Source organism: Myiozetetes cayanensis, unplaced genomic scaffold (assembly GCF_022539395.1).
Source record: "Myiozetetes cayanensis isolate MyiCay16 unplaced genomic scaffold, myiCay2020 scf5-8, whole genome shotgun sequence".
NCBI classification, from domain to species: Eukaryota; Metazoa; Chordata; class Aves; order Passeriformes; family Tyrannidae; genus Myiozetetes; species Myiozetetes cayanensis.
The window spans coordinates 54,844,268-54,872,146 of NW_026087742.1; positions in this window are offsets into that span (position 1 = coordinate 54,844,268).

The window sequence follows — 27,879 nt, forward strand, 5'->3', positions numbered from 1 at the left end:
AGAACTGCAAGCTGGCGCCTTAAAAAATCTGGGGAGTTTTGAGTGCCATAAGATGACAAGTATGTTAATGTGTCATCTAAAAGGAGGCAAAAGAAGTAGCACATTTTTGAACATGCAAATCCTAAGCAGTCAAATGGTGTTGTGTCAGACTGTTCCAAAATGTCTTCTTTGGACTAAGAATAACTTTATAAGCAGGGAATTTATACAAAGTTATAAGCTTCTAAAAACGTGGTTATAATAAAGTGCATCATTAGATGCAACTTAACTGTTGCTACAGTGGTGATGATATGAATTCAAATGAAGAACAGCAATTAGCAGATAATCTCCTAAGTAACTGAGATGCAAGATCCACCCTGCAAAACATATTTTACCTCAGCAGTATTGTTTCTGAATACCATTAGTCATAGTCTTAGACAAGACATCAACAGCAATTTTGTTTTAGCAATGAAGGAGGTATTTTAATTCTTAAGGTTAATTACGTAATATTTATGTTATTTTAAACCACTTCGAATAATTTCTAAGCTACCTGGAACTGAGCATTTTATACATATTTTATATGAAGCATAGGATTTTTTTACCTTGTAATTCATATTCCTTTTTTAACTGATGTAAATTTGTTGATAGTTGACTTGTGGCAGCATTCGTCCTGGCAAAATGTTAGTCTAGACACTATACACAACAGAGTTCTGGGTCAGAAAAGTCAGGATCTTGTGTGAAATTGACCCATCAAGATTGAATGTTTCTATGCTGGAACAGAGTTTTGAAGAATGAGTAAAGCTAACTAAACTGATGATGAGTGATTGTTCCTTATTAATGTTTGTTATCTTGTTCTGTAATTGCTCCTCTTTGTCATAGTACTGTGTACATACCTAGTAAGATGTATGCCTCGTTCTTATGGTCAGGTTCTTTAAATTATTAGAGATACCTCTGCCTGAATTAAGGTGTAAATGAGTTCATATGCTGAAGTCAAAAGTACGTATTTTATTTAACAGTAAATGTGAGGTAGAGAGAGAGAGAAAGAAATAGGAAAAAGAGGGGGGACAGCGAGAAAGAAAGTGACAGAGAGACAGATTAAGTAGAAAAAAATATCACCATTGTGTGAATTCTGACAGCATCATGTTGATCCTCTTCTTGTAGCCTCCTTGGTGGTAAAAGTTCCAGTCTTGTCAAAGTGATAGTTGCTGTCTGGATCCATCAAGGGAAGCCCAGGGTAGTGACGGAAGAAGCCCATGTGCTGAGGGAAGAAGCCTGTGTGCTGAGGATAGATAGTGTGTGAATGCTGTGGTGGTAAGAAAAGTCCTGTAGGATGAGAGAAGAAACCCATGTGCTGAAGGAAGAAGTCAGTGTGGTGAGAGAAGAAGCTAGTATGGTGAGGGAAGAAGGCACTATGGTGAGAGAAGAAGCCATGGCTGCCAAGAGAAGAAACCCAAGTATATTTATTTTGCTTAGGCTAGGTAGAAATGCCTGCGGTATCTCTCCTGGAGCGGTATCTCTCCTGGATCGGGGAGTTACACAATGGATGTTGTAATACTGCATCACAGGACATTTCAGGAGTCTTTGATACCTTCTGAGACATAACAGCTGCTGTTATATCAGTGCAACTGAGTCCATTATGGACCATTGTGGCCCATCAGCAGCGATGAATATCTTCAGGCTATTCAGTGTGAATTGTTCTGATAGTTCCCCGGAAGGTAGTTATTTGTGTAAGGACAAAGAAATCCACCCCACTGCACAGGATTTTGCCTCTTTCTTGTCCAACACCCAGCTTGTAGCCTGAGGTGTCAGATGTGCACACCCGCAGCACCTGGGTGTTTAGGTTACTTTGCATATTGTCAGCATCTTGATTGTCTGAGCTGTCAACATTCCAGTCCCTCACACTTGTGGATATATTCTTCTCCTGGGATAATTGGACAATAGTACCAACTTTGTCTTTTATAAAGTTCCTGTCACTGTCCAAATTAGTAGGCATATTTGAGGAGGGATGGTCTTCAGTGAGCAGCTGCTCTTTGCAGTTTGCTACAGTGGACAAAAGTCTTTCAGTGATTTTAGCAGTGTTTAAGTCATTAACAAATTTCAGTCTCTCACAAGTCTGCTGTTCAACCTTTTCCAACTTCTAAGTATAAAAGAAATCATAGCAGTGTATAATGTAGGCAATATCAGAATTGGTTATCTTACTGGCTTATACCATTGCATATTTCCTGCTGAACTCAGTTAAAAGTGGTGTGTATTCTGACCTTACAGTTTATGAAGCTGCAACTGGGGTTTTCTTCTGCCCACAGATCTCACTTATCATGGAGGACATAGACCTGTGTCTCCTTGGAGCACCAGAAGGACTGAAGTCAGTGTCAGTTCTCTAACCCCTGATTCATCCCATTTTTATGTTTCACAGTCAGGGTGTGGTATATATATAAGCAATAAGGGCTTTGAGTCAACAGTACATTTTTCTGTCTTTGCATAGAAAAAGTCTTTGCAGCTCAAACATGCAAATAAATTATTGCCAGAGATGAATTTTCATGTGTAAACTGAGTTATTGTAACTGTGGCTGTATTTGTCTTGTGCAAATTTGGTTAGATGACTGCATCTAAACTGATAGATTCCCTAGTAAAAAAGAAATAGGTACTTTTAAGGCATATTTTTTTCTGATATACTTTAACTGTCTATTTTAGAATGAGATGAATCACTCCACACAGCTGCCATTTCTCCCTATGCTTTATAAAAGGCATCTAGATGACTAAATCGGATGTAGGTAATTACTTTGTACTTTGACTGTGTAACTGACAGGAAATGTAATATGAAATGCATTTGCTTAAGTCTTAACAAGACAGGACATAAGTTAGAGCATTTTTCTTCATATTTGCAGTGGGGTAACAGCGTCCATATTGTCAGTTATTGAAGTTCAGCTGACACAAAATAACTTTTGAAGCCATAATTTTACCTACATTTTCAGTGGTATTGAAAGCAATTGAAAGTATTCAAGTTCTTAGCACTGAAAAACCCATATTAAGCATGCTCAAATATTTCAGATTTAATTTAGATCATCTGTTATTCTGAGTCAATTATGTGTATCAGTTGGAAATCGATCAATAATAACAATAATAATAACAATAATAAATTATGTCTCTGCTACTGTGTTTCCTGGCTAACTGCCTAAAGAAAAACCTTATTCCTTTGGCTCCCCCTTTGTGTGTACTTAAACAAATTAGCTCGAAATAGAAAAAGCAATATACAGATCAAAGGAAAATGTTTAACTATAAATTACCTGTTTGTCTCTTGGGCCTATTCACCTTCCTTCGAATAGGAAAGGAAGTACTAGAGTGAGTTTTTGCCTTTTAGTTGTCCATTAAAGGCATTTTACGTAGCCTAAGACCAGGAGGATATAGATAGTCCAAATTCTAGTCTTCTGTAAACTGGTCTAATTGATGGCTCAGAATCTACTGGAAGTGAGATGCAAAGATTTAAATAGTTATCATCAGACACAGTGCAAGATAGAAGTGATGAAAAATAATGTCAAGAAAGCTGTTGGGCGGCCTTTTCTTAGGTTTTATTGTATTGAAAACAGTGTCTCTGATTTTGCATTTGTGCTGGTGTAACTGGCGTTTCCAGTCAATTGGTGTAGTAGTTATCAGAAACTTTCTGAAAGTCTGGCAATTCAGAGTTGAGAACTTCAATTTTTTTCAAAGTGAAATTTCATTGTATTTTTTGAAATAAATTAGTAATCTGACCATATGAAACAGGTTACGAGATGTGTCAATGATTTAGCAGACTGAAATCCCAAATGCTCTCCTGAAAACATTTCCTATGAAATAGACCAAAAATGTAGGGAAATAAAGATATATTTTTTTCTATCCTAGTTCAGCACAACTTCTTATGCAGATAGAAATAATTTAAACTCAGTAGCATTTGCCCTAATCCTCATGCAAGTACTGAGTTTACTATAAATTTTTCTGAAAGAAGAAAGAACTTATCACGTAAGAACTAACTTACATTCAAAATCAAATGATTTGTGTCTTTTCCTATGGTATGTCTTTAAAAAAAATTAGAAATCAAATAGAGGTTGTACATAGTATAATGGTAATTGATAAAATTTTGGACATCCAGAGGCATTTAACCCACAGTTCCTGGGCTTACCTATGAGGATGTTGTGGGGAACAGTGTCAAAACCTCGCTGAACTTGAGGTAGACAACATCCACTGCTCTCCCCTCAGACCCATTCTGCCCTGCTATCATAGAAGGCTATCAGATTGATCAAATGTGATTTTCCCTTGGTGAATCCATGCTGAAGGTAGGTAGATTACTGTCACATCATAGTGGGAGGTAGATGGTTAAAATAATTTAGCTGATAATTTGCCCCAGGATATCTACAGAAAATTCTCACCATCTAACTGAGGCACAGAAGTCAAGAATCCATTGCAACAAAGTTAGTATTCCATGAAGAAAGACACCATGATGATACTGCTTTTAATGAGATACATTAACTTCTTGAAGTGCTTTTTTCCCCCAGTGAAGGAATCTGGGGAAATATTCTTTATTCTATCCATAAATTCTCACTTAATTCTCATACCCATAATTCTCACTCAAATTTTTAAATTGTTCCAAAGACATCAGGGTCCTTAACTTTTAGCTGCCTGGTCCTACAGTAGAATTCATAGGCCTGAAGTCATATACACTGTCTAGGAATGGGGTTGCAAGGAGGGGAGGAAAGGTTGGAACTAACAACTCTGTACAGAAATGCTGAAACATGCATTTTCAGTCTTGCCGCTCTTAGGATTCAGCGACCTCTTTCCACTAGGGAGATATGTACAGAAGTCTATCTTTTCTATTCATTAGCGGCTTTGAGCTTTTAAATTACATAGGGTCTTTTGTAAATGCTATCTACTGACTTTCAAAATTTATCAATTTGCTGTTCTGGTTTTGTTCATTAGGATTTACTTAGACAAATCAAGTATTTTCACTGCCGTACTAATGCAGTGACAACAAGATTTGTTCTGTTGGTGTCGTTGCTGTGGTTGTGGAAACATATAAAAGCATTTTCTTATAAGATGCAGATGCAGTTTGGTGCCAGAAATAATTTTGCCAATATGTTAGCAAATGACTTTCTGGCTCTGCATTCATGTACCACTGGGCTGTCAGCAATCAGCCAATTGATGAAAGGTTGGCTAGCCAACTTGCAGCACTTCTTTTCGTATATTGGCAAAGACTTGATTCTAAAGAGATGATATTCATTTAATTAAAGGTAATTGACATATTGATATATCTCCCTATATATCTCTTTGAGGTAATAGCGGATTGCAGCAGACAGCAAAATGCGGTGTTACAATACCTGTTTTGATTATAAAGAGTTTCAGTATAAAACCAACACAACATAAAATCCAGGTTGGTCTTTGAAAAGAACTTTGAATTAATGGGCATGACACTCAGAGTTATGCTTAAGGACAGGATGCCTTATACAAATCAATCTTTGAACACAGTGCCAGATTTTAAGACAGCATCTCTAAGACTCTGTATGTTTTGCTTTGTTCTGATAGCCACTTCACAGAACGCTGAAATCTCTGTTGCAACAAATTGTCTGTCACAAGCACTGCGGCAAAGCAAATTCTTTAAAACACTTTTACTGGCCTCAATGGAGGAGTCAACAGCCAAAAATGTACGTAAGACTCAATTAGAAAGGAGAAAGGTGTTTTAGCTTATAGTATATTTTAAATATTTTAAAAATAGTAATGATTTTATTAATGAAATAACTATTAATAGTGTAACTAAATTAAAGGTGCTTATGTGATATCCTTTTGCCAGTTTTCGTACATGTTGTGGTTGAACCCCAGCTGATAACTAAACCCCATGCACCTGTTTGGTCATTTTCTAGTTTGAGGATCACGGAGAGAATCAGAAGACCAAAAATTAGAAAACTCGTGGGTTGAGATGAAGACAGTTTAATAGGTAAAGAAAAAGCCCCACACAGAAAACAGGAAGAAATTTACCAGACTCAGTGGGCAGGCAGGTATTCAGCCATCTTCAGACAAGCAGGGTACCATCACACAGAACAGTGACTTGAGAAGACAAATGGTATCGCTGCAAATCTCCCCCTCTTTGTCCTTCTTCCCCCAGCTTTATGTGCTGAGCATGATGCCATATAGTATGGAATATCCCTTTGGTCATCTGTGGTCAGCTGTCCCTGATGTGTCCCCTCCCAAGTTCCTCTGCATCCACAGCCTCCTTGGTGGTGGAGTGGGGTGAGGTGAGATACAGACAAGATCTTGACTGTGTCAACACTGCTCAACTGTGACAAAAACATCCTTGTATTATTAATGCTTTCCAGCAAAATCCAGACTATAGCCCCAGACTAGCTACTGTGAAGAACTTTAACTCTACCCCAGAAAAATAAAATACAATATACTAAATTCTGTTTTGGTTTTTTTGTGTTTTTTTTTGTTTGTTTGTTTGTTTTTTGCTAAGAACATGAAAGTAATAGAGGAACCTAAGTTGTCCCTTTATACAGGGTATCAGAAGACAAAGCATTACACTTGGTTCTTGCTCCACAGGATCTGAAATCTGCTCTTCTCCTTGGTAGATGTGTTCTTATTTTTTTTATATTCTCAGATGGAATAGTGTAATTTTAAAATTTGTTTACTGTTGCCTCATATAAATGCAGAAAACTGATGCTGAAAGGTGCAAGACAGTGGAAAAGGGTATGTCAAATCTTTGCATAGTAGCAAGATAAAATCATTGATCATTCTGAAACTTTGTAGGCTTCAAAGTGCATTGCACCAACAAATGCTCGATGTACTACAATAAAAAAACTATTTGAAAATATAGGTGTATGGCAATATAGTATTTCTGGAATTTTTTTTCATTTTTGCTTTACCAAAATAAAATTTACACTCATATAGATTTATATGTTGCTTTTTATTTTCTCATGGTCTTTTTTCAAATATGTATGAACATAAATGTAGTCCATGTTGTTATTTTCCATTTTCTTCTTGAATTGCTTCATACATGAAGAGAAAAATATTCCACACTGGTTGTACTCTGACAGGTCTACCGTACTGTATCTTTTGTTGTTCCACCTACACTTTCTTTTTTTATTATAGATTTCTTGGACATCTTTCTGTATCTTAATATTAAAAGACATTTCAAGAATACTCTTTAGAGTTAAATTATATGATGAGTGTCATTTTTGTAGAGATGAAACTTTTAGATGGCAACTCTGTATTTTAAGATGTCAGTATTTCAATAATCCTCCCCACCTATTATTTTCTGCCAAATCTTTTTGAAAAGCCTCAGTCAAACTATGTGTTGATTTATAAGTTATGGAGAAATCCTTAGCTGTGCAAGGATAGATATTGTGCAAATCAGTGTTTTCACTATCCCATTCTTGCCATAGTTTGAAATAGTAAGGGTAATTGTCTACTATTAATATCCTCAATCTGCCTAAGCAGTATTTTCCTAGAATTTTAAATGAGTAATCTGTAGATTTTTCTTCTGTTTTTAAAAGTGAACACTAAGGCTTGTTTGTTTTACTTTGGGATGCAATGTTTCTGACAGAAATTGTTCTGAAAAGGCTGTTTTTGTTGATGACCAGGAAGCTAGCAACCATGTGGGATGACAGCTCCTAGCTAGCTTGTGAATGAGTGCGATAAAAATATATATAAAATGTTTGGATACAAGTGTGGATCAGATCACCCTGAAAAGAAGCAACAAAAGAGATTGAGAGACTACCCAGTGCTAAAATAAAAATGGAGCTATCAAATTATAACTGTCATGTTCTTGAGGGGCAGAAATTGTTTACCATCAAAAGACATTCAGGGCAGCTCAGTGCTCCTTCTCTCCTTACCTTTTCCTGCAGGGCAACACAGTGCTTAACCCATATCTTAATTTTCAAAACTGAATCTATTGTAATGTTTTTCTCATGAACTTTTCTACCCAGTTCAGCTGTGCTGAGCATCAAAACTTCTTTAATCTGTCTGCCTTCTATGGCATATAATTCTATATATTCTATATTCTGTGTATGTTTCCCCAAACCTGTTTCTTCTAACATGATGCAAACTCTTATATCTGATTACCATGAGACAACTGAATAATTTGAATAATTGAAGTTGAATTGTACAGTGAATTGCTTGCCCTTGCACTCCTAAAATGAGGGCAGCTTCAAATCATGTGTGGTTTCTATTAAATTTAATTATTTTACCCTATGACTTTGATACTATAGTTATAGACTACTAAATTAGGGCAACTACATTTTGTGGGCTCCTTTAGTGGACCTTCTTACAATACAACATGAAATATGATTTTCATTGTATGATAAATATGGGTGTAGGTTATAATTCCTTCATTGAAGTGGTTAGTGTTGTTTCCATCTGATCAACATCTCACTTCATACACGAAAAATATTTAGTAGAGAACAAAATATTCTTTATTAAAGACCTAGTGATACAACTTAATCATGTAGTGTTTTGTTATCACTTCTTACTGAATTCAATCTTCTAATCTTTACATTTGCTGTGTAATTGCATGAATTGGTTGCCCGCCCTTCCTTCCTTCCTTGCTCCCTCCCTCCCTCCCTCCCCTTTCATTTCTCCCAGAAACCTACTTTGTTGTATTATGTTTCTGTTACCCTGCAAAATATAATTCATATGTAACGACAGATACACAATCAAAACTCACCAACCTTATGTTTTGATCCTGTGATGGTTGCAACAGGTACCAGAGCAGAATGTTCTTTCAGGCAGATTTCCTTAAAGGAGAAACTGAGTCTCAGAAAGGGTTGAATTATTTGGGAATATTTTGATATCTCATTAAAATGAGATGAGATACCCGAATTCTTCTAGAGATTCAGGGGATTTAAAATTGGTGCTGTGATTTCCTTATCTACGATTTCAATTTTAGTGAAATAAAAGTGGCTGGAAAAGTCTGACTCTGAGATGTACTAACATGTCAACTGTCATATATGGGGAAAGATCACTTTTAAAAAAATAATTTTTTTGTGTGCACTTATTTTTTAAAGAAAAAATGGCAGGAAAAATCACTCACCACTCTTGAAATCCTCAAGATTATTTCTGATTGTTTGTACCTGTGGGGAGGAAGGAGTAATTCTAGTCTTTTTGCACCATAATCTCTTCATGCTTGCTTCTCGGTATATTGTCCAAGTACTATTTTCCTCTGATGAAATACCTACAGTAAAGGATCTTGGAGTTATTAACATGAAGTGTCCCTTTCAGAGTGCAAAACTGGTAATAAGACTTGCTTTATTTTATAGAGAATGTTTCATATAATTGCCCAGTTTCTTCAGATGGCATTTCAAAAAGAGCAAACTCCTTTGGCCTTTTGTACAAATGGTACATGCAGAGCGCAGAAGTGGTACAGTACTGGTCACAGAGTGACATGCCATCCATAAATGCTGATTATAAGGTAGAAAAAGGTCAGTATTTCATGAAGGCAAAGCACTCAGAGTGGCTATTAAGAATAACTTTGTTAAGTCACACTGGTGGTGAGCTGCTTATGCATATACGCTGTACCACTTAAAGTATAAGGGCTCTGCCATGCACTTAGAAGTTTCTTATTTCAATGCCTATTGAATATAAAAAAGGAAATTTGTTTAATACTGTAATTCTTTCATTGTATTTTAATATTTTCAGGGCAGGAAATCACCAGGAGAGCATGTATGCTTGGATTTCATCCATCAAAATTGGATTATTGTAATGGGCTCTACATGAGGTAGCTTCTTAAAACCACTCAAACCTGATCTAGTGCTGTACACAGCTGCTCTCTCAGTAAATGGTGCTTCTTATGAAAAAAAAAAAAAGCTTTACAGTATTTTGAGATATAAGTTTAAACCTATCTTCTACTTATAAAGCACCACAGGCTTGTACAGCCTTTGTAGGTGTCAAAGGAGGTGTTTCTGTAGACTGCAGTACTAACGAATCAAAACTTAAACAAAACAAAAAAGCACATGTCCAAGGCACTCAGAGTCTCTGATGGTGTATGAGCTTTAATTAGATGATATACTCAAGACCAGATCCTGGGGATTAAATGCAAAGGAACTAGAGGAAGAGTGTTTGAATACATGGATTTGGAAGTTGTCTCTTCTCTAATTCATCTGCTTTTTTTACTATTAGTTTTTTTGCTGAAAGAGAACTGTGTAGATGACTGCAGATGGTGGAGGACTTAGGTTTGAGAAAAAGAAGTGTTTTTTTAACATTGGGCACCATATAAATAACATAGCTAGGAAGACTCCTGAAACTTTGAAATAAAAGCTAGATGTCTGAAAGGGTGTATAGAAAAGAAAATTTAAAAATATTAGATTGTCATCTCTGCTGCTTATTAATGAAATGAATGAGTTGCACTGAGCAGGCTATGTATAATGAATCATTTATCAACAAAGCATGACCTTTTCCTACTTGTAAATTACCCACAAGTAGACTTTGATTTTTAGAAATCTGGTTGTTGAGAAGTGTTTGATCAACTTATGTCAACAGACTTCAGTATATTTGCCTTGAGTAAGATTTCACTACCAGTAGTTTATGATTACATAAATTGCGTGGAGTTGTTTCTTTTCCTTATTTGGATGCCTGGAAAACTTATAAAGAATGACTTGAAAATATAGTGTAAATATTTGTGCAAATATCTTTCTGCAGAATATATAGGAGCCTTGAACTCTCCATGACCATGCTTACTGACAGCATTCCTTGTATTCCTTAAACTGACAGCCTAAGAAAAAATGAATTGAAAGAGTTGTAAGAGATTTCCTTCACATCCTGTGTTTCCTTTTGGTGACAATTCATCCAGGTTCACTGGTAGTTTAATAGAGGTTCATGGCCAGTTTTTTCTGAGTTACCATCAGGTCAAAGTCATGTGAGAACACGGGAAGACACTTGCATGGCTGATGCTGAGAACAATCACTGTTTATGCCACTTTTGGTCATTAGAGATTCCATGCTTTTTCCAGAACAATAGTGCCTGTCGTGGTGTCCTGATGAAAGTCCAGTTTGTGTAGTTACATCCCGCCTTCCTAAATTTCTCATCTGGACTATTTTTCAGTTTTTACCCTAAAAGTGTGCTCTTTTAGTATTGTTCACTAAGTTATATTCCTGGTAATTTAGTTCAAAGGATAGAGGATGTATTTTGTTTATGTTATTTGTTGTTTTGGTTTTCTATTGTAGAGACTTCCTTACATGTTCACACAAATTCATTGATATCCCTTTGTAGATGAGCAAAGGGATATCAAAAGTCTTACAATATGCCCCTGTGTCTAATTTTCACATAGGTAAATGGAGGCACAACTTCAGGATCTGGGTATACAGTACAGTACTGTGAATAGACCATGTTTTGTCAGTCATTAGAATGGACTATTTCAACATCATTTTAAATAGCCTGTAGCAAATTCTTGACAAAAGGCCATTCTGATTAAAGATTCAAAGAGTAATAGCAACCTAGAGCTGATATACAACCTCAAGTCTGGTATTGGGACTTATTTAGTTATTACTATTAGTAAAATAGTATTTGGGTCCAGTATTGTTTATCTTATCCATCCATGACTTGGATGAAGGGGTAGATGCCTCCTCAGCAAGTTCACTGATGACACAAAGATGGGATATACTGCAGAGTGCTATGCAGCCCTTCAGAAGGGCCTTGACTGGTTGGAGAGATAGGCAGAAAAGAACTGTCTGAAACTCAGCAAAGGTGAGTGCAGAGTCCTGCACCTTGGGAAAAACAACCCTATGCACCAATACAGACTAGGGTCCAACCAGCTGGAAAGCAGCTCTGCAGAGAGGGATCTGAAGGTCTTGGTGGACAATGAGCTGTCCATGAGCCAACAGTGTGTCTTTGCAGTCAGGAAGATCAATGGTATCCTGGGGTGCATTAGGACAAGCATTTTGCCAGCAGGTCAAGGGAGATGATTCTGTCCCTCTACTCAGCCCTGGTGAGGCTGCATCTGGAGTGCCGTGTCCAGTTCTGGGCTTCTCAGTACAAGAAAGACATAGAGCTCCTGGAGCAGGTTCAGCAGAGGGTTGAAAAGATGATTAAGGGACTGGAACATCTCTCTGATGAGGAATGGCTGAGGGACTTGGGCCTGTTTAGCCTAAAGAAGAGGTTTAACTCTGAGACTGAAAAGGGACTTAATTGATGTCTATAAGTACCTGAAGGGAAAGTGTCAAGAGGATGGAGCCAGACTTTACTCGGTGGTGCCAAGTAATAGGACAAGAGGCAATGGACAGAAACTGAAACATGGGATGTTCCACCTGAATACAAGGAAGAACTTTACTGTGAGTGTGACTGAGCACTGCCATGGGCTGCCCAGAGAGGTTGTGGAGTCTCCTTCCCTAGGGATATTCAACATGCTCTGGGTTGCCTCTGCTTGAGCAGGGAGGTCAGACTAGATGACCTTCAGTGGTCCCTTTTAACCTTTACTGTTCTGTGATTCTGTGTGTGATTTAAGTCTCTGTTTACTCCCTCTGACACACAGAAGCATAATTGCGAGACCTGACAAGTATTAGTAAAAGAAAACCTCAATGTTCTTGAGAATGGGAAGTTGAAACTGTAGTATAGACTCATAGAATAATTGAGGTTGGAAGGAGGTCACAAAATCCAGCCTTTTGCATGTTTCAACAGGAGTGTTTGCCAGCACAAGAACAACTCCACAACCCACAGTGATCCCTCAACTCACACCCCTTCCCAAAAGCACACTTCATTAACAAATGTAAAAAATATATTAATTGCTGCAGCTCAAAATTCCCAGCTAGACCTGCTGCATGCAAAGTTTTTCTGCAAGATCTGTCTGGAGGCTCTGTGTGGTTCTGGCTGTACAAACCCTAGGAATAGAGCCATGACAAACAGTTGTTTTTATGGCATTTTGAGGTTTCTCAGGCCAGAAAAGTAAGTACCTTGAGACTAGGTCATGATATAAATAGATATGAAACATGCATAATTCAGATATTTACAGATGGCTCTCTTCATCACCTTCTCATTTACAGAAAATTAAGGATTAGGCTGACAATTTAGCTAGTTTCTTCCTGTACTTAATAAGGAACATTTTCTTAATTTCTCACTTTAAATCTTTTATGCTACAAATTAAACTGTTTTTCTTGTGTTATAAGGGGAAGATTGAAGAATATTAAGTCTTCCTTTTCTTCTGTAACCCCTTTTATTGTCATAAAGAGGATTATTAGACATTTTATGATGAAGTATATAGTCAGTTTTCTGTCTACTGGAGGAGTCTACATCATTCCATTGAACCATTTGAATTTATATTTGTGGACAGAGGATGAAGAGACAGGGAGGAGATCTGAGCTGGAGGGAGCAGTGATGTTGAGTATAGACACCTTAAAAGGTAGTAAGGTTACACTGGTCTCAGGAGAAAGAAATTAATGAGTTTATTGATTCAAAAGCCATTTTAAAAGGTGGGAAAATTTGTTCTGTTCTTTTGAGGTAATACTATTAAACTTAGCAAAAATGCATTCACAGACTTAGCTGTCTTTCAAAAAAACAAACCACCCCCACCTCAAAGTGCTCAATCCCCACTATCTGACATTTGTGAGACCACAAGTGGGTTACTGCATCCATTTCTGGGTTGCCGAGGTAGATGTTGGTGAAGTAAAATGAGTCAATAAGAGTCACCATGGTGATTGGGGGCTGAAGAACATGGCTGTTATCTGAACAAGAGAGAAAGTCAACAAAACTGAGAGTCTAAGAGCTGGATTTGTTCAGTCTTAAGAAGAAAGAGCTGCGGGGGATCTAGCTGCCATACACAGTTATCTAACAGGTAGCCATAGGGACTTCAGAGCAAAAAGCCAACAACTGGTGAATACGAGGTGTAACAAGGCAAATTTCATCTGTATTGAAACAAAAAAAAGTCCTCTGTGAGGCTGGTTAATCACCAGAAGAGGTTACTCAGAGGGTTTGTGGAATCCACTCCTAGGAGATGTTGAAAACTCAGCTGGTGAGTTAGCAAGCAGCCTGCTATAAGTCAATTTGTTTCTGGTATGAGCAAGGTAAGGACTAGACAGCCCTCAAATGCCTCATGTATGAAATTATCCTACGTGTCTATGAAAGTAGTTACTTGGATCAAGGTGTAATAACGTCTACTCCCAATTTTTTGTTGTGAGTGGTTTTCCTTAATGTTAGTTCTTGAAATTTTCCAGTATAGTCTGATCATATATATATGTTTATACTTTCAGACACACATTGAGACTCTTGGGGATGGTCCTGTGCAGGGCCAGGAGTTAGACTCGATGATCCTTGCAGGATCATCCCCTTCCAACTTGACATATTCTGTGATTTTTGGACATCAAAATGTACTGCAGTTACTATATTATGTGACTGCAAAAATTTTAATGGAAATAAATTTTCTCTTAGATTGACTTTTATATGAGTAACACTCAAGGGCAAAAAGCAAGCCATATGGGCTCTAAGTAAGTTTTGATAATAATATAATTAAAACCCTAGACATCAGCAGGGACAATTAACAGGGAAATCTGTTTTGCTGGGTTCAGTTATCACTCTAAGTAGAAGTTGCTATAAACTTACACCCCTTTTCATCTTCTCCAGAGCATCTATGTGCTTTTTCAGTGAAACGATGAGATTCCTGTTAGTGACTACGTTAAGTAAAAATATAATTTGCCCATAACATTTTTATTTTCAGTGAACCATGTTTCAGACAGGGCTCATTTGGAGGAGTTCAGACCAGAAGGACCTCCCCACAAAAAGATACAGTGTGCCAGCATACAAAGCTTTTTTGCTTCATGTTACCAGGTATCATCATTTTGTCATACTGCTCTTTGTTTTCTGGTATATTTGGTAATGTTTTTATTCGTATAAAAACATTTTCTTTTTTTTCTTGAGAATAGATAAATTAGTAGAAAAATGTAATTGTTATATCAGTCTAAGTAGTCTATATTTTCAGAATATTTGATTAAAACATTTCTCCCTACTAAGACACTTCATATCTCATGTTTACATTTCTTTGGGCTTTGTGAGGTAAATCAATGAAACATAAAGAATGGATGGGCAATATCTACTTTACAGATGTGATAAAGAACACTGATACAGCTCATGTATCAGGTGCTGTGTTTGGATTATCAACATGTGAGAAATTAATTCTGTGGATGCCAAATGGCTATCAAAGTCCCTTTAAAGCCAAATGAGGACAGTTTTGCCATGATTCTCATTATCACTTACTGCCTAACTACTTTTTTTTTTTTAGGACTTTGCTTTGTGGTTTTTGTTTGTTTGTTTGTTTGTTTGTTTGTTTTTCCCCTTTTCTTTCTGTTAATTTACTTTTTCTATAGCCTGGGATGACCCCGCAGGCAGAACTAGTAGTAACAGGGTTACATATTGACAATCAGCAGTCACAACTGTTTATATATCTGAAATGCAAATAAAACAGTCAGAAATCAGCAGCTAAGGCTTTTGTAGTGCCAACATTGCTGTGTTTCTTTAAAACTATCAGTGTTCCTTCATTTCTTTTCTTATACTCTGCCTCTCTAACTCCAATACCTCTGTGGCTATCAGACCTCAGCACCCTAACTGTGATAATCATTTATGACCCAGGAGCATTTTCTATTTCCTCTTCTTTCACTCATCCTGGACTGCTGTATTTATCACAGATAACATACACTTTATAACACAGTCTTGTTTCCACATATCTTGACTGAAGAGTGTCATTCAAAAGCGCCTGAAAAGGTAGCTGCTTTGGGAGTTCATTTGTCTAAAACAAGTCTTTTTGCATTGTAGTAATCAACCTAAGTGTTTCTACTATCTTTTCTTAATTTGTCACTTACATTTATTACAATAATGTCCCATTATTGCAACACTCATGCTACTAATTGTTATGGAATCTTTTCTTCTTGCCTTCTATGCCAGATATTTTAGTATATATCCTCTCAGTTCAGTAATATTCTGTAATCCTTTCCTCCACTCCAGTTTTTATTAAGACACAGCTTCCATAATTGTTGTCTCTCATTCTTCTGTGAAATTGCTTATCAACACATCACACAGAGCCAAGGAATTATGGAAGTTAGGCAGAATGACAGAGTTCAGAAGTGTAAAGGTTTTTTTCTTGCAGTAACTGTAAAAATTGATATTCAAAGTGCCTAACAACAAGATACTGTTTTTTCCTTTTGGAAAAAGTCCCATCCTACTTATATAGTCTCATCAGTGTGGCTCTTTCTCCACAAGAGGGATCCCAAATCTGCTTGCTTGACCTCAAGTATCATTTCAGTGACTTAGATCAGGGTGGACAGGCATATGTATACAGCTGGGACAATCAGGAGACAGATGGGAAGAGAAGGCATGGTGTAGACTAAATGGGAGAGATGTGAAGATTTGATGGAAAGGGCTCAAATTGGAATTTATGGGTATAAGCATGGATTTCTAGAAAAGACAACATGAAAGTAGTGTCAGATCTCTAATCATTGTGGGCATACTCCGGGGACTCCTGAACATGTGTCAGCTGTTCTCAGACTGATTTCTGAAACTGTCAGAGTTTATTTGACAGCCTTATACTTGGATGTATTATAACAACTGCTAGATTGAGTCATTGCTGCTATTTGCAACATTAAGGTTAGGGGAGTACTCTAATTTTGTTCTGGTCCTGTACAAGATATTTTGTAGAGAGAGAGAAAATAATTCTTCCTTGCAACAGTAAATGTACTTTCAGTGTTTCCATGACACTGTTTTCTTGTACAGCAGAATTAGTCTAATCTTCTCATACCTATGTGCAAAGGCATAACATTAATATATTTAGACCATTTGATTGGTTACTTACTATTTACAATAGCATAAAAAATTAATACTGTCACTGGAGCATGAAAATTCCAAATTAACAGAAACTAATGCTGCCACTGAGCCAGATTTAGCACTGCTAGGAGAAACTGAGGCAGTTCTGTAAAACATACACATAATACGCTATAACTACTTCTGATTTAAACATGATTTTTCATACATGGTAACCCAGTGTATTAATCTGTTTGTCTTTTCTGCTTCTTGCCTCAGTGCACATGGTTGTAGCAATGCTTTTTGCATTAAAGGAGCTTTAGAACTGAATTACTAGAAAAGTGGTATGTTAAAACTAATCTGTATTAACGTCACCATCCTACAAAGTATACAGACAGTACTTAGAGAAATGCTACCTTTATGTGACTTGCTTTTTTTCCTGCCAACTCAGCAGATGATAATAATAAAAAAAAAAAAAAAAAAAAAGAAGGAGAGGAAAATATAAACTACCTCAGTCCTGATTTATAGCCATTCTTTTCTTTTAAATCCATTCGACTTGGGGGTTTTGTACTGCTCTTTCTTCTTTTCAGATTACCCTACTGACAAACAAACAAACCAACAAGCAATCCACAAACAACTGAATTCCAAGTGAACAGAATTTCCCCAAACCCTGTTTAAAGTGATGAGGTTATCTGTGAGAAAGGCCCTAGCTCTTGATGAGTGAACACACTAATGAAAATGAGCATTCTAAAAGGATCGTCTGCAGCTGTCTTCATAAAAAGAAACTGATGAGTGGTTTGGACGGTGCTAACTCTGTAAATTATCAAACAAAATATGACAGAAGCATCCATTTACGTATATGAAAATTACAATTTGAACATCACATTTAGAGCACATTAATCAACTTCATTCTTTGTTTTTATGCCTAATGAGGCTTTTCAGAAAGGTAAACAGCTTTCTAAATAAAGTTGCCTTGGCAAAAATGGATTAAATGGATCCCTATTTGCCATTTATTTATTTATTTATTTATTTATTTATTTATAGTATTTCTTTACTATTTCTCTATTTATTTATTTAAATAGATGCAATCCAGTAAGATGTGGATGAACATTTGAAATAACCAGGCTTCTGCATTATATACACCGGCATCAACACAGGCAGAAATAAATGCAGAATTTTCTTGTTCTCTCCCTTTCCTCTTTATGGATTTAATTTGTTTCACAGCAATACTACCTTGTAATTGTGCAAACATGAGATTTTTGCAGGTTTTCTAACAGCCATATCTCCCCATCTTTTGTCTGTGCTTTCTTCCTGCTAATGCTTTAATTGTCAAAAAGGCATCTTCCACCTTTATTCCTCTGTGGGTTTCAGGGCAGAGCTGCTGTTTTCCCCCCAAAGGATCTACATTTAAGTAGTGCTCATTCTTTGTACTCAGACCCTGAAACACAGTTGTTTTAATTGTTTATTAAAAAAATAACACCATACCACCAAAATAAAACCAAATAGCACATACTTCTGAACTGTGTCTATTTTGCTCAGTGTCTGTACTGATTTTTCTGATTGTTAGACATACAAATAACATCCTGTTGCAAAAGGTTTACATTTTTAATATAGTGATTCAACTACTCAGGAAAAAAATTAGTTTTTAAAAACAAAATGGTATGTTAGAAGTGACATCAATTATTCCTCAGTCTCAGCACCATGGAAATGTGATGCTTCACTTGGTTACAACAATACACTTTGGATTTACTCCATCAAAGTTGATGTACCAAGGCCATAGCATTTCTGTGCAAACTTATGGCTGCATATGGATACTGCATCAAGTCACACTGACAAACTTGAGTTAAATGTTTTATTTGTTGTCATATGCCAGAACACAGCGTGCCATGTTCCTGTGCTCTGCTCCAGGTGAGGGATAACTCAGTTCTGTGCCCTTCAGTGAGCAGCGTGAAGATGGTGCCACTCTTTCCCTTCTACCAAATGGATGGTGCAGAAATTATGACTTACTAGATCACCAGTGATACAAAACATTGTCTCATCCATTTCTGCCTTATGGTGATTTGGTGATCATGGCTAGTGCTTCTGACTCTTTGGTGTCTCTGACTATTTTTTATGACTCATAGTTTAAGCAAAGCAGAAGTGGAGTCAACAGGTACTCCTGTGGGCTGCTGGATGCTTGGGAAGGATACTTTACAGTCTGTTCTGATACTGATCATCTGTGCATGTCACACTGTTCCTTCTTGAAGGTTTTTATAGAGCACATATTATTCTAAATTTTCTCTATAAGAAACCTTGTAATTTCAAGCAAAGGTTCATTTTATCCTCAGTCAATTACTGAGGATAAATGTGTAAATGTGTGAAACAATGGACCTCACAGGTGGGTGGAAATTGCATGTCCTAAGTAAAGGACAGAATCTCAGAATCATGCTACTTTTTCACCAGTGCCTTCTCAGGTATTGAAATACCTTTGTGGTATTTCACATAGAATCATCATTATGAATGCCTTTTTAGAGCTTTGGGTAGTCAAAGGACTTGGAAAATTTGTTTTTCTTGCTGGTGAACAGCTGACATGAGAAGAGGAAAGATAGATCCTAGGAGTGGGATGTATAGAAACAACAGATGAGAAAGAGAAGTAAACTAGAAATGTAAAACATAAAATGTTCATCTCCCAAAATTCTACACACCGAAAAATTCCATTTATTTGATTTTGAGCTCATCTCATTTGAAGAAATATTTCTACCAGTTTGCAGAAAAGCTGTTTTTACAAGTTTTCCTTAGTGATCCTAAAACTTCTTTTTTTTGTACCAGGAAAATTTGGGAGTCAGATACCCCAACAGAGGTCTGTCCCAGAGCATCTCAACAGGGTTCCCTTGGAGGCAATGAAGGCATGTCAATTTACACTACCCTTGTTATTAATGATAATGGGTGAGACATGGATTAGATAACATCATGTTACTGAGAGCTAGAACAAAGGTCTGGGAATAGAACTGTCTATTGATCACTGGACTAACATATGGAAGCTAGTTAATGCTCCTTTAGGAAGCAAGTGCCCTGAGCTGTTTCATATCTGTGCTGCAGAATACGCTGATCTAATATCATGCACTTAACCCTCCCCCATTTTATTTATTATACTCTATTAGCAAGGTTTTACAACATATTGGAGTACAACTTTGCAAAGGGTGATCAATACATTTGCTCAATGTAAGTGTGCATGAAGTTACCATTGTAGTAGATTTCATTATGCTTGTTTGTTTTTGATGTTTAAAGTAAATTAAACTGCTGCCTTAAATAATACCAGTGCCTTTCAAACTCCTGACATTGTAAAGGCAGGTGAACCCATGAGTCCAGAACAAAGCTGGGGTAAAACCCTGGCACTGGGCCTTGAAGGAGGGTCTGCCAAGAAACTATTTATATCACACAATCCCCTTTCAGGAGACTTAAATAGCAGAGAGTAGTCACTGGTAGAAAGCTGGCCAGGGGGCTCTGATTTCATCCTGATTTGTTTCATTGGTAGCTGGAATACCTCTTGGCTATTTCTGAGGTTAAAAAAGGGTTACCTTCTAATGGCAGAACATCTAAGTTGCAAACATTCTACCTGACAAGATCCATACAGCTTCCTACTGAAGTATGGGAAGAAATGCGTGTGAAAGGAAATAGGATTCAAAGTTAATTCCTTATCACCATGGGTAATAACAACTGAAATCATCTACACATCTATCCTACATGTTCTTTCAGAAAGGATGGTGCACAGTTTTCATACAGGAGGTCTATTAATGGAAGTTCATGGCAAGCATGTGTACTACAACATGGCCTTTCTTCCCTTGATTTTTCTTAATCACTCATCATTTTATCAAGATTTTTTCTGCCTAGTGCTGGGTACTTTAAGCTTAAGACTTCACAAGGTCCTGGTAGTAGTCATTCTGTTAAATTCAAGTAGAATTCTTCCTTTTCAGAAGATCTCAGAGTTAAGCGTTGTCTTCCAGCTATCATGATTTAACAAATAGTTCCCACTATAGGAGTTCATACTTGTCTTGTGTTGGATGTCTGATCACCTAATGAGTAGGCCCAGAAATATAAAATACGTTTAAAATATGTCACCTATTCCGATGCTGTCCAAAATAAAAAGGGTGTAGTGGGAATGCAAATAGTTTTTGCTGGTTTAGTTCTTTATTCTGGTTCGCTTGAGTAGCTAATGTGCTGTTAGGGTGAAAAAGAGGGTACAGATCTGTATGATCAGGCAAAGAGCTGGGCTGGGAGACTTGACTGTTCCTTCACTGCCAGGGAACTGTTATATTGACTTAACTATAACAGGAAGCCTTAGATTTTTTTTTTTTCAGAATAATTGCTGATCTTTGAAAAATATCCTTACTGCAGATTTGTATTCTGTGCCCATATTTTGTTCATGGTAAGCACAGACTCTCTGAGCAGGTTTGAAAGCCTTCTCAGAATTCTGTGGTATCCATAATTTTATTCAGATATCTTGTGGTTTATATTCTTCTATGTGTCTCTGTATGTATATGTGTATGTGTATGCGTATGTGACAATAACATAGAGCAATCTGATGGTGGTCTGATGTACTGCCTTCCATCTGCTATAGAAGTATTTTTAGCATCTTCAAAGTTAAATAATGGCAACAATACCCAGATATTTTTTTTTCACTTATTGCACAGTGATCAGGGAACAGAGTATAACCCTATCTGAAGGTGACATACATAATTCCTTAAGAAATTTGGAACTTCAGAGATTATTTACTTGGTATGCTGCTATGAAACCCACCGTGTACCTTACTTTTTAGTATTCAGCTGCATTGGGGATTATTTTGCTGCACTCTCTTGGGTTTTTGTACATCATTCATTGACCTGATCTTTGTACTTTTTTCACCTGCCCACTTATTGGCATTCTAACTCACTTGATAAATGGAGTGCCATTTCTACAAATGCAATAACTACAGTTTGTTTGGTAACAGAAAGGTCTGATCACCCCAGCTGTGATCCTCACATATTGTTACCAACCCTCTTGGGCACAGAAGATATTAAAGCAGGCTTATGGAAAGCATTTTTAACAGATCTGGTGTTTCATATGAAATTCTGCACAGATAATTTCTGAATTAAAAATCTCAGTCTGTAGTGAGTGGCTTACTCCAAACACTACTTGTTTGGTGTTCATTGGTCAGAGCCAATACATAATGTTCATGTTTGAATAAAAGTATATATTTCAATAATATTTTAAGAGACTTTCATCTTGTGAATACTCAGAAACAATACTTTAACTCTCTGCTGCACACCAATTCCTAATGGGAATATAATTCCCTAGAATATAAATTCATAGTTGTGATCTGGAGACTTGGCACATCCAAAAAAACCCAGTTCCAAACGGGTGTAAACCTTATTTCATCAGCTAGTTAAATTATTTTTATATCTGTCTAACACCTATAAAGCAAGCCAGAGAGTATTAACACATGTGGCCCAATATATGCACAAACATGATGAAAGATTAACTTCTCTAAAAACTTTCATAAGCTTATAGGGATTTTTTCCCCCCAGCTTTTGTGTAGCTCTTGGTACCCACCTAATTCTGACTAAGTTATTAAGATCTGCTCTTTAAAAATGTAAAGGATGAAATTATCATTTTTAAAGGCCATTTTGAAAGTTTTAATTGCAAGTTGAAGTCAGTAGGTGTGAGATTCTGAACATCTTTTATATATTTTTGTCAAAATAGCAGTTTATTATATCATTATTTCTGATAGTCACAGTGAATGACTGTGTGTGTACTTAAGGTTTGATGGACATGGCCCTTATTTCTAGGAAATGGAGTCACATGTTAAAAGCTATAGCTTCTTAAAGAGGTGAATGCATGTATTTGGCATTATAACTTCTTGATGTAGATCAAAATTCGTGTGAACGACTGTCCTGGCAAAGATAAAACAGATGAATTTTGAAAAGCAATACAAAAATTGTTTATTTCAGTATTCAAACAAGCAATTGCCACATTAAACTCTTTTAGTCTTCTTTTCATCTGAAAAATAGTAAATGATGACTATTTGAAGTAATCATTCATAGTGATATCTAGTTAATATATTTAATACATCTTCCAGACAAAACTCAACTCTTTGTCTTTTTAAAAATAGGAGATTATGCCTAAAGGAAAGAGGCATTGTGGTTTGGTTTTTCATTTTGTTTTGAATTTTTTTTAGCAAAAAATGACTACAGATGTCAGCAGTTCAGATGTGTCACTTACAAACATCACACCCCCATTCCTACTTTTAAATTTTTACTTTTAGGTGGAGAGGCTACAGGAAAGCAGGCAAGCAATTGTCTTAAAGCCAATAACAAACAGCTCTGTTAATCAGCCAATGGAGGGTGGACAATTTCCAATTTTTATATAAGCCAGATTTTGATTATAGCATATCTCTCTGTAGCCTCTGTTGTATTGCCAGTTTAAAGATCCAGATGTTCCTGAAGGAGGAATTTTTGAATAATAAACTCATGCCATTCATACTGTTTTTTCAAATTACTTCCCCACCCCTTTTAGAACTCTTTTGTCCCAAACAAAAAATAATGATACTTCCACAAAATAAATTTTGCATACGTACAGAAAAACTAACATTTAGAGAGGTAACTGCAAGTTTAGGAAGATGTATTTGTTTTCAGTCCTTTGCAAAAGCTCTGGGAATGGGTAAAATGATTAAGTGTCATCATGAGGTGGTTTTGGTTTTCCTTTGACAAAGGATGCTACATTTAAAACTACCTATGAGGAGGCTGGGAAGAAAGTCGTCTTCTGATTTGTCAACCTAGGAAGCATATTTTTAATTGAATAGGAATGCGTCATCTTTCGAAAAAAAGATTAACACTAAGCCCACAGCGCAAACAGCTTGGGTAGAAAAAAAGGAAGCTGATTAGCAATTCAAGCTTTATATTTACTGAAAAGCAACTGACACCCAGAGAGTTCTGGCATTCTTCACCTTTTGTTGACCATCTGTATCTATGAGCTTCCCAACAGAGATGCAGCTCACTTGGGGACAGAAGAGCAGAAGGGCATAGCCTCCTCTACAAGAGCCACAAACCAAAAGCCACGCTAAACACCATCAATTAAAATTCATTAGTCCTGTAGGAGCTGCCCATTAGAGTGTTGAGTGTGCACAGATGCCGCTATTACAAGCATGACACCAGTAATTAAGTACCAAAAGTAGGAGGACTTCACAGCCTATTTAGCAAAGATATGATCTCTCTGTTCTTGCGTAAACTTTACCATAACTTTAATTGCAGTGGATTTCACCTACATTGGTCAAAAGAAATATTGCCTTTCCTCTTATAACTGCTAGGACTGTTACTTTCTAATTAGGTTTAAGACACATAACAAAATAGATGAGATTACTTAAAGGAAAAAAATGCTGTGCTATTAGAAGTGCATTAGTTATGATAGATGTCTATGCTTAGTCAAGAAAAATTAAAGCCCAATTTATTCCTATACATTTTCACGTTGACTGTCACTGTTGACTGATGACTTGTCTTCTGAATGCATCTGTAACACTTTAAAATAAATAAGAAAGAGATAGTTATCTGTATGTATCTTTGTAGCAAATGTTTTTTAGTCCCATTTAATGCTCAGTTTTCCAAGAAACTCAGAGAGTAGGAAGTGATTTTTTTTATTTTAGTTTTTCTCATTTTCTTCACGCAGAGAATGAGGATAGCAGAGTTTGTCTGTAAAGGTGCAAATAACTATCTTATTCTATCATCTACTTACAAATGACTACATGTTCTTCAGTTTTTTGTTTGTTTTTTTTTTTTTTTTTAAAATTCCTCCCTTAAACTGTATCTACCCCAAAAGTCTGCTGCTCAGAGTTGGTATAGGAAAGGGAAGAAGTATGTCAGACAAACTTGGAGAAATTCACAGTTAAGTTTGTTCTCCCTTCCCCCTCTCCCATGATTCGGAGCAATACATAATATTTTTTCCTTAGAATTCAGTTTCAGTATCTTATTTCATTTATTGAAGCCTGGTGAATTCATCCCTGCAACAAAACCAGCTTAATTCCGGAGGGTATGAGAAATAGTGAACAATGGGGTAGATGCAGATTCCAGCTGGACTCATTCTTTTGTTGTTCCACAGGAGACAAGATGGAAAAAATCCATAAGCTGGACAAACAAGTTCCACTCTGCCTACACCTCCTGTCTCCTAGGAGCTGGACAATAAAAGATAAATAGGTCATTTTGCTGCACTGTTATTGTGGTAGGGAGAAAGGAAAGTAATCTCTCTTAAATCAGAAAACATGACGATAGCCAGTTCTTTTCCCCTAAACTGCCTAATACTGCGAGATTAACTTTGGAGGTTTGTACTGTGAATTTATGGAGAAACAGAATTAATGTGCCATACATAAAATTTCTAGTGTATAGTTCTTAGAATAGCCCATCCCAGTGTCAAGTGTTATCCTATTCAACATGGAAAATATGATCAAATAAGAAAAAAAGGACAATAAATGGAAAAGACAAAAGATAGCTCCAGGCATCACAGTAACATGGCAAAATAGCAGCTATATGTAGCATATAAATGAACTGTAGAGCATAGCAGGAGTCCAGTAATACCTCAGGATTATTCAACTGCATTAACTTCATCAAACCAAGAAATAACTGAGTGAATATAGGTTTTTCAGATGCTTTTTTAGTTTATATTTAGAAAGTTACTGACATTTGTTTCTGTGATGGACAGATGCCCTGACTCGAGTAATGACAACAGCAACCAGGCGGTGTTTTGCCTCTGCTGGTGCTCCTGCTGTTATCTCAATGGTGGCAGCAGGAAGAGCAAAAGTTTAAGGGGAAGGAATACAATACAAAGACAGCAAGTCTCTAAGCATTACTTGCAATCACTTCTTTTGTGACACAAAGTAATCATCTCCTGGCTACATATATGCGTATGTGTGTACCTTTGGTTATTTTATACATATATTTTGATCCATGCCTAATAATGAGGTCTTCTCTGCTGATATCTTTTCTCTTGAAAGTTAGTTTCAATGAAAAAGGAAATCTAGCTCAACCTCCCATAAAAGTTAAAAACCAGCTTTGTTCAAAATTGCACTTTGATTGAAGTGCAAAAGTTCAAAACCAAAAGCAGCTAAATATACAGTAGAGAAAATAGTTCACATTCCTTAGTAATGAAAAATATGCCAATTTATCACACATTATATTCTTCCAGTTTGGCTTCCATTTTTATAAAAGGAAAATTGTAGATATATTTCACAGAAGCATAAAGAACTATAGCAAGTTCATTGTAAGATGTGGCCATGCATGGAAGATAGAAAGAAGGGGACATACTGGTTTAAGTAAGGGGAGTCAAATAGGAATGTAAATAATCCAAAAGATAAAATATTACTTAAATGCGTTGTGACTGACAAGAGGTAGCTCAGTGGTCAGCATGAATATTTTCAGTTCAAGGCAAATGAAAGAAACTTACAGTGGGGAGAAATATGTAGAATACAAAATGCTGATTCAGTCATAAGTCTAATGATTTACCTCACTTAAAACATAACAATAGTTGCATGTATAGGAAACAAAATACATTTTTCACTTCCTGAAAATGATACCTTGCAAATTAGATTTATATAGCAAGGTTAGCATCTTATCTTTACACTGAAAATATTTCAAAACTATAATCTAGTTCAATTAGGGTAAATACACATTAAAAGCAGATTTTGAAAAGGGCAATCTTGAACCAATTCTATAGCTATGATTCCTGTTTTGATCCAAGTAACTCTTATGTTGTAAATATGACTCCAAGTTTTACATATAATTCACTATTTTAAAAAATATAATTATATAATTTATCTGTCTTTGAAGCTGGCATGTACAACCTGTATCTAGATCATAATGCAACAGTTAGCTCTGTACTCCTTGTCTTCTCAGTTAACCAGATAAAGGAACTAATGTAGGTATAGTGGGACTTCTTTCAAGTCTGTCCAGCCAGCTTCTCTCCTCACTGCAACTATGCTGAAAGGGGAGCTGGAGTGTGCTTTAGCTGGGTGACATCCAAGTCCAAAGGTGAGACACATCCAAGGTGGTTAAGGCAGAGATGAGACCTGAAAAGGCTTTCTGCATCACAAAAAGCCCAACATGGGTTTATCATATGGGATACATCTCTTCTTTTTTTCTTTTTTCTTTTTTTTTCTTTTATCTTGCATAGGAAGCATTATATTGTCTGTATTGAGTAGTACAGCAAGACACAGTGAATGCTAGCTTTTTAATGTTGACCACTGTTCCACGTGGACATTAATAGTACATAGGAAAACCAGGAAATACAGGAAAAATTTAAAGTAGTTAATACTGCAAGGCATCAGTGGTCTTCCCATGGAGTAATTAGGATTCTCATTAATTTCAGTATTTTGAGCAGTGTTTGAGCAGGTGGAATCTTAAGCAGTAGGAACATTATACAGAAAGGGTCTGATCAGGGTTTCTACAGGAACTCATGAGTTAGTTACCCAGTATTGCAATGACTCCTCCAGACTCATTATCAGAGGCTGCAGTCTGCCTAGAGATAACACATCCTCCAAATGCTATCTCTCTGTGTAGCAATTAATTTCTGGTATCATTCATACAAGAATGTAGAAATGGTCTTGACTTACAACACAGGACACTGGAGATAACGCTTAATCAGATTATCGCTTCATCCAGACAAAGATTCTTATTTGCCAAACAAAATAAAAAGGTTTTGAAAGCTTAATGATTTCTTAGTTACCTGCAGGAAACAAAATGACTAGTATCTTCTTAGGTTTGGGGATGTTATTATTCCTGTGGTGCAATACTGCACTAGAGACCTGACTACCTTTGTAATGTAGTAGGTCAGCAATGGTTCTATTAGGCATCTGCATACCGAACAGAGATAACAGCACTGGGAGTATTTACATCATCACCATAGTAGAAATAAATAATCTTTTTTCACTCTCATCACAGCTGAAAAGCTGGTATACAGTTATTCTCTGCAGCCAACAGGCTAAGCAGTCTCTGAACAAATGCAATAGAGACTATCAAGGGTTCTCATGTTTCTTTACTGGAAGACATGACCTAAATGAATAGTGACCTAAAAAACCTACAAAGTCTTAAACCAATTTAGCCTATAGAAAAATGCTTTCTTATCCTTACTAGCCTTCGGACACCTTCTGTGTACTGAGGATCAAGAAGCTCTGAGAAAT